We start from the raw sequence: 11,490 nt of genomic DNA, 5'->3' as shown, positions 1-11,490 counted from the left end.
CCAGGGAACCGGTCTCATCCATCAAATCTGCCTGACTCTCCTTTTTCCACAAACTCCGCAGTTTGTTTTAGGGCTAATGAATCAGCAAGGAAGGCATTGATTCAACAAAAATGCTAATTGCTGCCCCCCCCCCCACCTCCTTGTACTATCCTTCCCTCTAAAGTGTAACACCCCCCCCCCCCCCCCCTCTTATTTCTTGGGGAGGGGGCTGACTGAGGAGAGAAGGAGGCTGGTTTGGTAGGATGGTTCTTGTACCAACCAAGTATAGTTCATCTTATCCATAGATCAGTTATTGCTGCCACTCCACAGCCTGAGCAGCCTGTGAACATCTCCGGGTGGTGGGAGAGAGCGGAGCAGCAGAGACGACTGTAATCCTAGACCCTGACTCAGCTGGGATACTGAGGAAACGCTGCAGCTCACCTCTGCATTGCCCCTACTGCACCATCAACGGGAGCCTGCAGAGACATCGTCTAAAGTTGTGTCACCCCCCTCCCTGCATCCAGAGCTGAGACCCTGCTACCTGCAGCCAAAAGTGAGTGACTCCTACACCCAGGAATCCACCTCAACTCCTCTTTTATCAATGCATCGGTTGTTATAGTATTATAATGTTACAATTCTTTGGGCTAATAATGCAGCCTGACAGAGTATTTTGGTACTGAGCTTAATGACATTCAATTATTGTACCGTTCTGGAGATTTAAGTGCTAAAACCACAATAATATTTATCTATCTATCTATCTATCTATCTATCTATCCATCTGTCTATCTTGCAGATATCTATCTATCTATCTATCTATCTATCTATCTATCTATCTATCTATCTATCTATCCATCTGTCTATCTTGCAGATATCTATCTATCTATCTATCTATCTATCTATCCATCTGTCTATCTTGCAGATATCTATCTATCTATCTATCTATCTTGTAGATATCTATCTATCTATCTATCTATCTATCTATCTATCTATCCATCTGTCTATCTTGCAGATATCTATCTATCTATCTATCTATCTATCCATCTGTCTATCTTGCAGATATCTATCTATCTATCTATCTTGTAGATATCTATCTATCTATCTATCTATCTATCTATCTATCTATCTCATATCTATCTATCTATCTATCTATCTCATATTTATCTATCTATCTATCTATCTCATATCTATCTATCTATCTATCTATCTATCTATCTATACCATATCTATCTATCTATCTATCTATCTATCTATCTATCTTTCTCATATTTATCTATCTATCTATCTCATATCTATCTATCTATCTATCTATCTATCTATACCATATCTATCTATCTATCTATCTATCTATCTATCTATCTATCTATCTATCTATACCATATCTATCTATCTATCTACCTATCTCATAGATTTCTATCTATCTATCTATCTATCTATCTATCTATCTATATATCTATCTATATATCTATCTCATATTTATCTATCTATCTATCTATCTATCTATCTATCTATCTATCTATCTATCTATCTATCTATCTATCTCATATCTATCTATCTATCTATCTATTTATCTATCTATGTGTATGAATATAGACTCATACATGATCACTAACCTAGTTAGGACAGTTTTGTATAATGTTTTTGGGTCCAGTCCTTGTATCGGCTGCAGCATAACCTCACTTTACATTACTGCAGCCAAGATCTGACAAGACAAGGGGATAACGAGCCTCAGTGAATGCCAATGGGTCCTTTTTAGGGTGTCAGGGGGAACTGACTGTTGCAATAAATTTGTTTGTTTTTTCTGTGTGTCTGATTATTGCATTTAATTCAGAAACTTTCACATGCATAAGACACCGGCAAAATATGGTTCTCATCCATCCATGTATTGTCATTTTAACGTAGTTTTTGTTTTTTGGGTATTGGGCGTTATTAAATTGCCCTTAGTCTCTCTCTGTCTGTGTGTGTGTGTATATTAGGGAATTTAGACTGTAAGCTCCAATGTGACAGGGACTGATGTAAGCTCTCTGTACAGCGCTGCGGAATCAGTGGCGCTATATAAATAGCTGATAATGATGATATGGATATGAGGATATATATAAATATATTAGTGTATATACTGTATGTGTGTATCTATCTATCTATCTATCTATCTATCTATCTATCTATCTATCTATATCATATATATCTATCTCCTATCTATCTATATCATATCTATCTATCTCCTATCTATCTATATCATATCTATCTATCTATCTATCTATCTATCTATCTATCTCATATCTATCTATTTATCTATCTATCTATCTATCTATCTATCTATCTAACTATCTCCTATCTATATATCTATCTATCTAACTATCTATCAATCTATCTATATATCTCCTATCTATCTATCTATCTATCTCTATCTATCTATCTATCTATCTATCTATCTATCTGCTATCTGTCTGCCTATCTATCATCTATCTATCTATCTATCTATCTATCTATCTATCTATCTATCTATCTATCTCTATCTATCTATCTATCTATATATATATATATCTCCTATCTACATATCTTTCTATCTAACTATCTATCTATCTATCAATATATCTACTATCTATCTATCTGCTATCTGTCTGTCTGTCTATCATCTATCTGTCTATCTATCTGTCTATCTATCTATCTATCTATCTATCTATCTATCTATCTATCTATCTATCTACCTACCTCAAGATTGTAACTTGTTCCTAGTTAAATGATATCACTAATATTTTTATTATCTTCCGGAGGACTCCCCAAAATTCGGAAGGAGTAACCCTCCCCACCCACGCGTTTCGCACCATAAGTCCACTATGCACTGCTGTGGATCGTGGCATTACATAGCAAGGGGCGGAGCCCGGTGACGCCATGGCATCAGCACACCCCCCTTCTGCATTTTCCACCTGACCTCCCCTGCGGCAGCGGTATAAAAGTTGACAAGTATGATATCGTTGTTGCCTGATAAATTGTACGGTATTCTGATATATGCCTGACGCAAATCACATAATTAACCCACACCATAAAACAACCTGTAGCCAGATCATCTCGCAGCAGCGCAAAGTATTTCAGGATATGTATGTACTTATTTTGTGGGAGACCATAGCTGTCCACTCATATGATTCTGTTACTGAGGACAGGGCTGTATGTGACAGGGGCTGTGACATGATGTGAGGAGGGGAATGGAGGCAGCAGGAAGCCACAGACTGAGAGTTATATAGTGGGAGGAGCCAGGGTCCTCCAGCAGCACAGAGTATATCAGGAGATGAGTGATGTGTTAGTGAGGACAGGGCTGCATGTGACAGGGGCAGTGACATGATGTGAGGAGGGGAATGGAGGCAGCAGGAAGCCACAGACTGAGAGTTATATAGTGGAAGGAGCAGGGTCCCCCAGCAGCACAGAGTATATCAGAAGATGTGTGATGTGTTAGTGAGGACAGGGCTGCATGTGACAGGGGCAGTGACATGATGTGAGGAGGGGAATGGAGGCAGCAGGAAGCCACAGACTGAGAGTTATATAGTAGAAGGAGCAGGGTCCTCCAGCAGCACAGAGTATATCAGGAGATGAGTGATGTATTAGTGAGGACAGGGCTGCATGTGACAGGGGAGGTGTCATGATGTGAGGAGGGGAATGGAGGCAGCAGGAAGCCACAGACTGAGAGTTATATAGTGGGAGGAGCCAGGGTCCTCCAGCAGCACAGAGTATATCAGGAGATGAGTGATGTGTTAGTGAGGACAGGGCTGCATGTGACAGGGACAGTAACATGATGTGAGGAGGGGAATGGAGGCAGCAGGAAGCCACAGACTGAGAGTTATATAGTGGATGGAGCAGGGTCCCCCAGCAGCACAGAGTATATCAGGAGATGAGTGATGTGTCAGTGAGGACAGGGCTGCATGTGACAGGGGCAGTGATATGATGTGAGGAGAGGAATGGAGGCAGCAGGAAGCCACAGACTGAGAGTTATATAGTGGAAGGAGCAGGGTCCCCTAGCAGCACAGAGTATATCAGGAGATGAGTGATGTGTTACTGAGGAGAGGGCTGCATGTGACAGGGGCAGTGACATGATGTGAGTAGGGGAATGGAGGCAGCAGGAAGCCACAGACTGAGAGTTATATAGTGGAAGGAGCAGGGTCCCCCAGCAGCACAGAGTAGTGACAGGATCCTTGTCCAATATGGTCACACAGACAGTGCTCAGGCCAAGAAACGTGTGGGAGCCGGGCTGTGAATAGAAGATGTCCATGTATACAGGCCGATAGTGACCATCAGTGGTCATCTTATGACCGTATTTACCAAAGCACCCAATGATTTAATAAATATTAATCAGAGTATTATCAGGAATTCATGTGTCTTTTAGGTGACACATACTGTGGTATCGCAGTATGTGTGGTCAACACAGCTTTATTGTTTATCTGTCTACCACATTTATTAGGATTTTATTAATGTCTACTGTACATAAAATGCATTTTTTTAGTTGCTCCAGTTTGCAAACACATGTTATAGCTGCATACACAGCCGCCATCCCTAGTAATCGGCACTTACACCAGACCTGTAGCTGGTGCAAGTGATATGACAGAAAATCACGTACCTTAGAGATGCCCAAAGCTTGAATCGGACGCTGCTGCGTGCACCTGACCTTGGCTCGTCCTTACTGTACATTGACTACGTGCACACATCCGTTCTCCACCCCAATACGCCCATGAAATCGTAGGCTGTAGTGCAGGTCCTTTGCGCTCAAAGATTAATTGGATGTTACTGAGTTCTCTGGCATTTGGTACGTTTCTGGGCATTTACGTAAAAAATACTGCACGTATTGGCATATATGTTTCTTAATGAATCAGGCTCTAAATATTCCCATTTCTGACACCAATTATACAATGCACTAATACATTAATATGTCCACTTCCTTTATGTCCAATCATCTCCCTCTTCTGCCTATTGTATTTATCGCTCACCCACATCGTGCCAGTCTTGCCATCTGCTTTCTCTTACTTCTGTGCCAACGTTTCTATTTCCTGCTCCAGGCTTCATTACTATATTTCCAAAGCCAACTTGCATTTGAAATTGTTCTGACCGTGATCAACCAACGTAAGTGGAGACTCCAAACGACCAGTTTTCAGGGATTTAAAGCTTCAACTAAAAGTTAGTCATAGGCAATCTACCCTATAGGTTGTGTGGCCTTGACATTAACCATGGTTAAGAAAAATCTCATGACAGCTTCAACCAGAAGAGCTGTTCAGTGCAACCCTGCAAAACAATTTTTTTTTTTTTTACATTTTTTTTATATGGTGTATATACATTTTTGCAGCATTGTGTACAGATTTGCTTTCAGGCACTGTCTCCCTGTCCAATCAAATTTTACTTTAGCTCTTGGTATCAAAGAGCCAAAAAAGTGACTTGTCCAAGGTCACAAGGGGTTGACATTGGGAATCGAACCTCAGTCTCCAGAAAGTTTCCCTGTGTAGAAAACTTTATGTTGTAGGCAGAGTTGCTTATTAGTTGCTTATAACATCGTCCTAGATCCAAATCACAGGCCTGGGGTTAATCAATGTTAGGATAAAGTTGTATGAAGGTAGTTTTTAGCTTGTGCTCATCTGCACATTAGATATTAATTAACTCAGTTATTAATTGTATCATTTCCAGATCACTCATCTTACAGGGAACCACAGTGTTTCTATATTTTGTGCTGGATGTTGGTGACGGGATAAATAGCAATTATGAAAATACAAGGACATTGGCATCAATATTATGTAGAATTAATTTTTATTGTTAGACCTAGCTAGAAGGACGACATTTGTGTAAATAATATTTGTTAAAAAAAAAAAGCAAAACTATTGGAACATATTTTCTTTTGGGGGGAGGGGGTCCGGACATATTAGAGTTTCTCCCCAGTCTCATCTTAAACCCTCAGGACTTAAGACTTAAAGGGGAAGATATTTGCTAAAGTGTGGCAGGGTGCATTATCCTGCTGAACGAGGCCACTGCCATCAGGGAATACCGTTGCCATGAAGGGGTGTACTTGGTCTGTAACAATGTTCAGGTAGGTGGTACGTGTCAAAGTAACATCCACATGAATGCCAGGGGCCAAGGTTTCCCAGCAGAACATTGCCCAGAGCATCACACTGCCTCCGCCAACTTTCCTTCTACCCATAGTGCATCCTGGTGCCATCTCTTCCCCAGGTAATTGGTGCACACGCACCCGGCCGTCCGCATGATGTAAAAGAAAACATGATTCGTCAGACCACCCTCTTCCATTATTTCATAGTCCAGTTCTGGCGCTCACGTGCCTATTGTTGGCACTTTTGGCAGTGGACAGGGGTCAGCATGGGCTCTCTGGTCTGCGGATACGTAGCTCCATACGCAACAAGCTGTAATACACTGTTCTGTCACCTTTCTATCATAGCCAGCATTAAGTTTTTCAGCAACTTGTGCTACAGCAGCTCTTCTGTGGGATGGGACCAGATGGGCTATCCTTCCCTCCCCAGGCGCATCATTGAGCCTTGGGCGTCTATGTCGCCTGTTCACCTGTTGTCCTTCCTTGGACCACTTTTGGTAGGTACTAACCGCTGCATATCGGGAACACCCCACAAGACCTGCCGTTTTGGGGATGCTCTGACCACATCTAGCCATCACAATTTGGCCCTTGTCAAAGTCGCTCAGATCCTTACGCTTGCCCATTTTTTCTGCTTCCAACACATCAACTTCAAGAGCTGACTGTTCACTTGCTGCCTGATATATCCCACTCCTTGACAGGTGCCGTTGTAACCAAATAATCCATGTTATTCACTTCACCTGTCAGTGGTTTTAATTTTCTTAAGGAATCAATCTTCTCTTTTTCTGCAATGTCCCATGTCGTGGCTAACTCCTTTGGTAACTCTCTTATTTCACGAGTGTGAAGCAGGGCAATTAGCGGACTGCAAATGGAGGTGGAGCTTAACCTGAAAAGTGGGAGAAGCTCTTTTTTTTAAAAAAAAAACAAACGTATGTGGGTGGGGTTTTGGACCAGAACAGATGCGGGGCTTATTTTGTCCAGCGTTCAGGATTCCAAATGTTGTAAGTATGACACATGATATATGAACCACAGAACCCCAGGAAAAATGGTGCATGTGGGGAACATATTAGTAAACTGTTTAAATTCAACTTTAAAGCAAATGATCTCTAAGGCATACATTATTTAGCAAGATGATTGTTTTATTTCTTTAATATTTTTTTTCACCTATTTTTTTGGCTCACATTGGCCTTTCAAATTTGATTGCACTATGTGTGAAATATCTTGTGACACGGAGGCGGATTTAGACCAGTAGAAATTGCAATTTCCTGATCCAGGTTCTTCTAAGTACACCCAGATCTGCAAAAAGACTGTGCTTAAATCTTTCATGTCCATGTTGCAGAGAGAGGGAGTGAATCAAAGCTATCTGGAAGGAACAGAGCTATGTGGCTTTAAGTCCAGTCTGATGAGAAAATTGGACCTCTTTGTTAGCACCGTCCTCCATTCCTTAGAGGAAGATTTTACATTTTGACGTGCTGGAATGCAAGTTCGTCCTTGGCACACATATACAATCTGCTGTTCAGTTGCTATAGATATCGCTCCTTGTCCTTCCTTAGCAGAGATGGTCCACAGCTTGTGAGTGGGAATAGTGAGACAAGGAACATTTTGGTCTACACAACAAGCTGTCTGAAGGAAGTTTGTAAAGAGTTTGTTTATGTCTTTTTAAATAAAACTTGACAAGGACATCTGGGGTGATGGGAACCCTGCCCACAGACAAAAGAATATTTTCTAGCCCTTATTTATCAAAGAGCCCTATTGCCTGTGAAAATGAGTGTTACTTTTACTGTTCACCGGACGGTATTACCAGATATAGATATAGAAGATCCTGACTCTCCATATATGAAAATCGAAGCAGTAACCGGCTGTACAGATATATAGGTGATTATATTCTTCTTTCGGTTCCAGGGTGACTGCATCGTAAAATGGAATAACTATCTTTATATACGGCCTCACCATAGACCAAACAACAGCTCAGAAGGCTGTCACCTATACAAGCTTGCCCTGATATTCCAAACTCCGTTAATACACTAACCGCACACACCGCTGCAAAGTTCGTTTCTAACAGGGAAGGATGCATAAGTGTTCAAAGCCCCTTCCTAATTAGGACTAAAAATGTTCTTTCCCACAAAAGGAAAAACAGATAATTGCTGCAATAATTAAAGTCCACAATAGGAAATAAAATCAATTGTCGGTCATAACTGTTCCGACGCGTTTCGTTACTCCACCAAAGGGATCAATTGTCTTTGATAAATCAGCCTGTAAGACTTCAAAATGGACCCTAGGTACTCTAGGCAAGTTACTGGTTTGGGCCCGCCAGCCCACGCTCCATTTGACCATGCCAAAATGCATTGGCCCAAATTTTTCCACCATCGAAATATGTCACTGCACCCAACCAATCCACATCCAAGGTTTTGCTTTAGCCTGGCGCATACCTCCTAACTGTCCCAATTTCAGTGGGACAGTCCCGATTTTAGGGCTCTCTGTCCCACTGTCCCTCCTGGGGACATGATTGGCTCGGGGGTGGGAATGTTGGGGGAAGGGAGGTATGTAATGGGCGGCCTAGCACATTACAGCCCTAGGCAGCCCTCTGGGGGCAGAGTCACCCTCATCATGGTGTGACCATGCCCCCATTTTGCCGTAGCCACTCCTCCTGTCCCACAAGTGGAGACATGTTGGGAGGTATGTATCAATATGGATCGGAGGTTGTGTCCCACTGCAGTATAATCTTAATTAGTATAACTATTAATATTGTTAACAATTATTTAAGTAGCTTTATAACTGGGACAAAGACAGGACAGGGCATTAAGAAACAGACAAATTGGTAATGCATAAAATCCATAGGGAAATAGGAGTTTAATACATGAGCTTACGTTCCACTTATTGCATATTGGTCCAGCCAGATTGCAATCCAGTGGAGCCATGTAATCCAATCATGGGTCAGGGAGTTTTGGAATAAGGGGTATATTTACTAAACTGCGGGTTTGAAAAAGTGGAGATGTTGCCTATAGCAACCAATAAGATTCTAGCTGTCATTTTGTAGAATGTACTAAATAAGTATTAGCTAGAATCTAATTCAATTTCTTCACCTGTAAGCGTCAGTTTATCAGTTATGAGTTCATCAGCCGGAGAGAATAAGAGACACTGCAAATTCTGCGTGTACAATTAGATTTATTAGTTACAAATCCATATCTATATAGCACAAAATCACGTATTACAGAAAACTACGCCCCAAAAGGTTTTAACCACTCATACTTCCTCTACACAGATCTTGCTACATTCTCTCATTTTCACACAGGAATACTCCCCAGGGGGGAGTTGGTTTATCTCCTATTCTGCCATAGTCAAGGTCATGGGCATAGTTTCTTGCAAACAATGAATAACTCCTACAAGCTAGCTGTATCTAATCTGTCTTTAAGATATAAGAGAACAAAATGGCTATGAGGCAACAAGATGGCGTCAGCTTAGCAAAATCACATTTCTCAGAGGTTAAGAAGGTGGCTCAGTAATTTGATAATCCGGCTATAGTGATGAGTTGTCACAGAACACTTGAAGGTTTGGAGCAAAGTGGAAGGGTCAAGTTGGGAGATGTTTTGAGACAAGGACGAGATGTATGTTATTGAAGCTGGTCAGGGGAAGACCAGTAAGGAGGGAATTGAGATAGTCAATGCAGTAAGTAATGAGTTCATGAATTATGAAATTTTGCGCTGTCTTGTCTGGGATATGTGAGTATTCTGGAAAATGTTCTGTAACAGGATTTGGATACAGACTGGATGTGGCGATCAAAGGACATTTCTGAGTCTATAATGGCACCTCGCAGAGAGCTTGAGCGGTATGGTTTATTTTCCTGTATTTCTCTGGGATTAAATGAAGAGACGTTGCCTGAGGCTACGGAAAAAGGTTGTTGGGAAGACGACACCATTTCATGCCGGATCTTGTCTTTGAACTAAGAAGCAAAGTCTTCAGAGTTTTCAAGTTGGGAGAGAGAAGAGATTTATATGTATTTAAGAGGCATATGATAGAAGCCTAAGTAGAGATGAGAGATTGGGAATTTGTTTGTTCGGCACCTTACGACGTGGTAAGACTTGAGGAAATCACAGTTGACGATGAGTCACTCATCAAGGGCAGGATTTTAATGGTAACATTACTAAATATGTTTTCTTGCTGGATATTTCACTTAACCATAGGTTTTTTTAAGGTGTGTTTGACTTTTATTTATAAATCGAGATCACTTATACATTCGTAAGAACCCCAGTGGGCGAGAGTAGACCGACCTGTAGCCAATCAAAACATTAGAACGGTCACAGCTACAGGAGATGTTGATCTGGTATCATCCTTCGTCTCTCGCTTGTCCGTGTGTCCCCACTTTCGAAGTAGTTGTGTACAGAGCAACCGACAGACAAACAGATCAACACTATGTTTCAGCAGCACAGAGCATTTCAGAGAGCTAGATAGTGGGACGAGCAGGATCCTACAGTAGGGAGTTAACAGGGAAGATTGGCGTGTAAAATGCACCTCTGTATGACAAGTGTAGGTAGGGACGCGGTGTCGCCAATTGCGTAATTTTTTAACCCATCCACGCTGTGGTATACCGCGCTCGCGCCATCGCGCCGCATTGCCATAGTGACGCAATTCACCGCAAATCAAGTCTTTTAGGCCCCCGTCCAGCCCACTTGATGTGGAAGTGGGCAGTATCCGAGATAAATCCCTGTTCTCTGTGGGGTCTATGAGAGATACCCAAAATTCAGGATTCCCCCAGACATTTCGGGAGAGTAGGCAAGATTAAGGGGTATATTTACTAAACTGCGAGTTTGAAAAAGTAGAGATGTTGCCTATAGCAGCCAATCAGATTCTAGTTCTCATTTATTTAGCGCGGTCTACAAAATGACAGCTAGAATCTGATTGGTTGCTATAGGCAACATCTCCAGTTTTTCAAACCCCGCAGTTTAGTAAATATACCCCTAAAAGACTAAAAAATAACGATCACCTTCAATGTCCTTAGGGAGCTATTTTAGTCAGTCTGCTCTTTCCAGATTCCCTCTCTATACGGTGACTTTGGCACCAGCCGTAATTGGTCTTCATTATCATCATGAGATCGAGTCCTGCATGGGACACGTTGGATATTTTCACTATTACGTGGTGACAGGCCAGACGATTGCCTTTCTGAATGAACACTATAAATTTCAGCCTTTTCCCCCATTAAGTGGTTAGACGACGATGGGTAAATGAATCACTTTGCTGACTGCACAGAACATGTTTTCATTGAAGCTTAGTCTGTTATTAAGACTGGAGAGGCAAAAAGTCTTGAATCAGCAGGAGGTTGAAGGTGGTAACGGGGTGGGGGTGGGGGGGCTGGTCATATTAAAACTGAATGACCGCCGATTCTAACCGAAGTTCCGCTTCACTTCATAGCAATTCATTTCACTTTCCTGCAAGGAAGAAATATTGTA

The 11,490-nt window shown here is 41.7% G+C and overlaps 1 protein-coding gene across 1 annotated transcript in view; it reads left to right on the top strand.

Annotated features, from left to right (window-relative positions):
- Nucleotides 1-230: 230 nt before the first annotated feature.
- The window catches only part of BCAN (brevican), a 43,415-nt gene continuing 32,155 nt past the window's right edge, over nucleotides 231-11,490 (top strand). Inside the window, exon 1 of the mRNA XM_075192647.1 lies at nucleotides 231-532. The gene's annotated coding sequence lies outside the window, so the exon portion shown is untranslated. The remainder of the gene's footprint in view (nucleotides 533-11,490) is intronic.

The sequence above is a fragment of the Mixophyes fleayi genome, chromosome 12 (assembly GCF_038048845.1).
Source record: "Mixophyes fleayi isolate aMixFle1 chromosome 12, aMixFle1.hap1, whole genome shotgun sequence".
Classification (NCBI taxonomy): domain Eukaryota; kingdom Metazoa; phylum Chordata; class Amphibia; order Anura; family Limnodynastidae; genus Mixophyes; species Mixophyes fleayi.
Note: the sequence above shows the minus strand (reverse complement) of the source record. Positions and strands in the feature narration are given on the sequence as shown.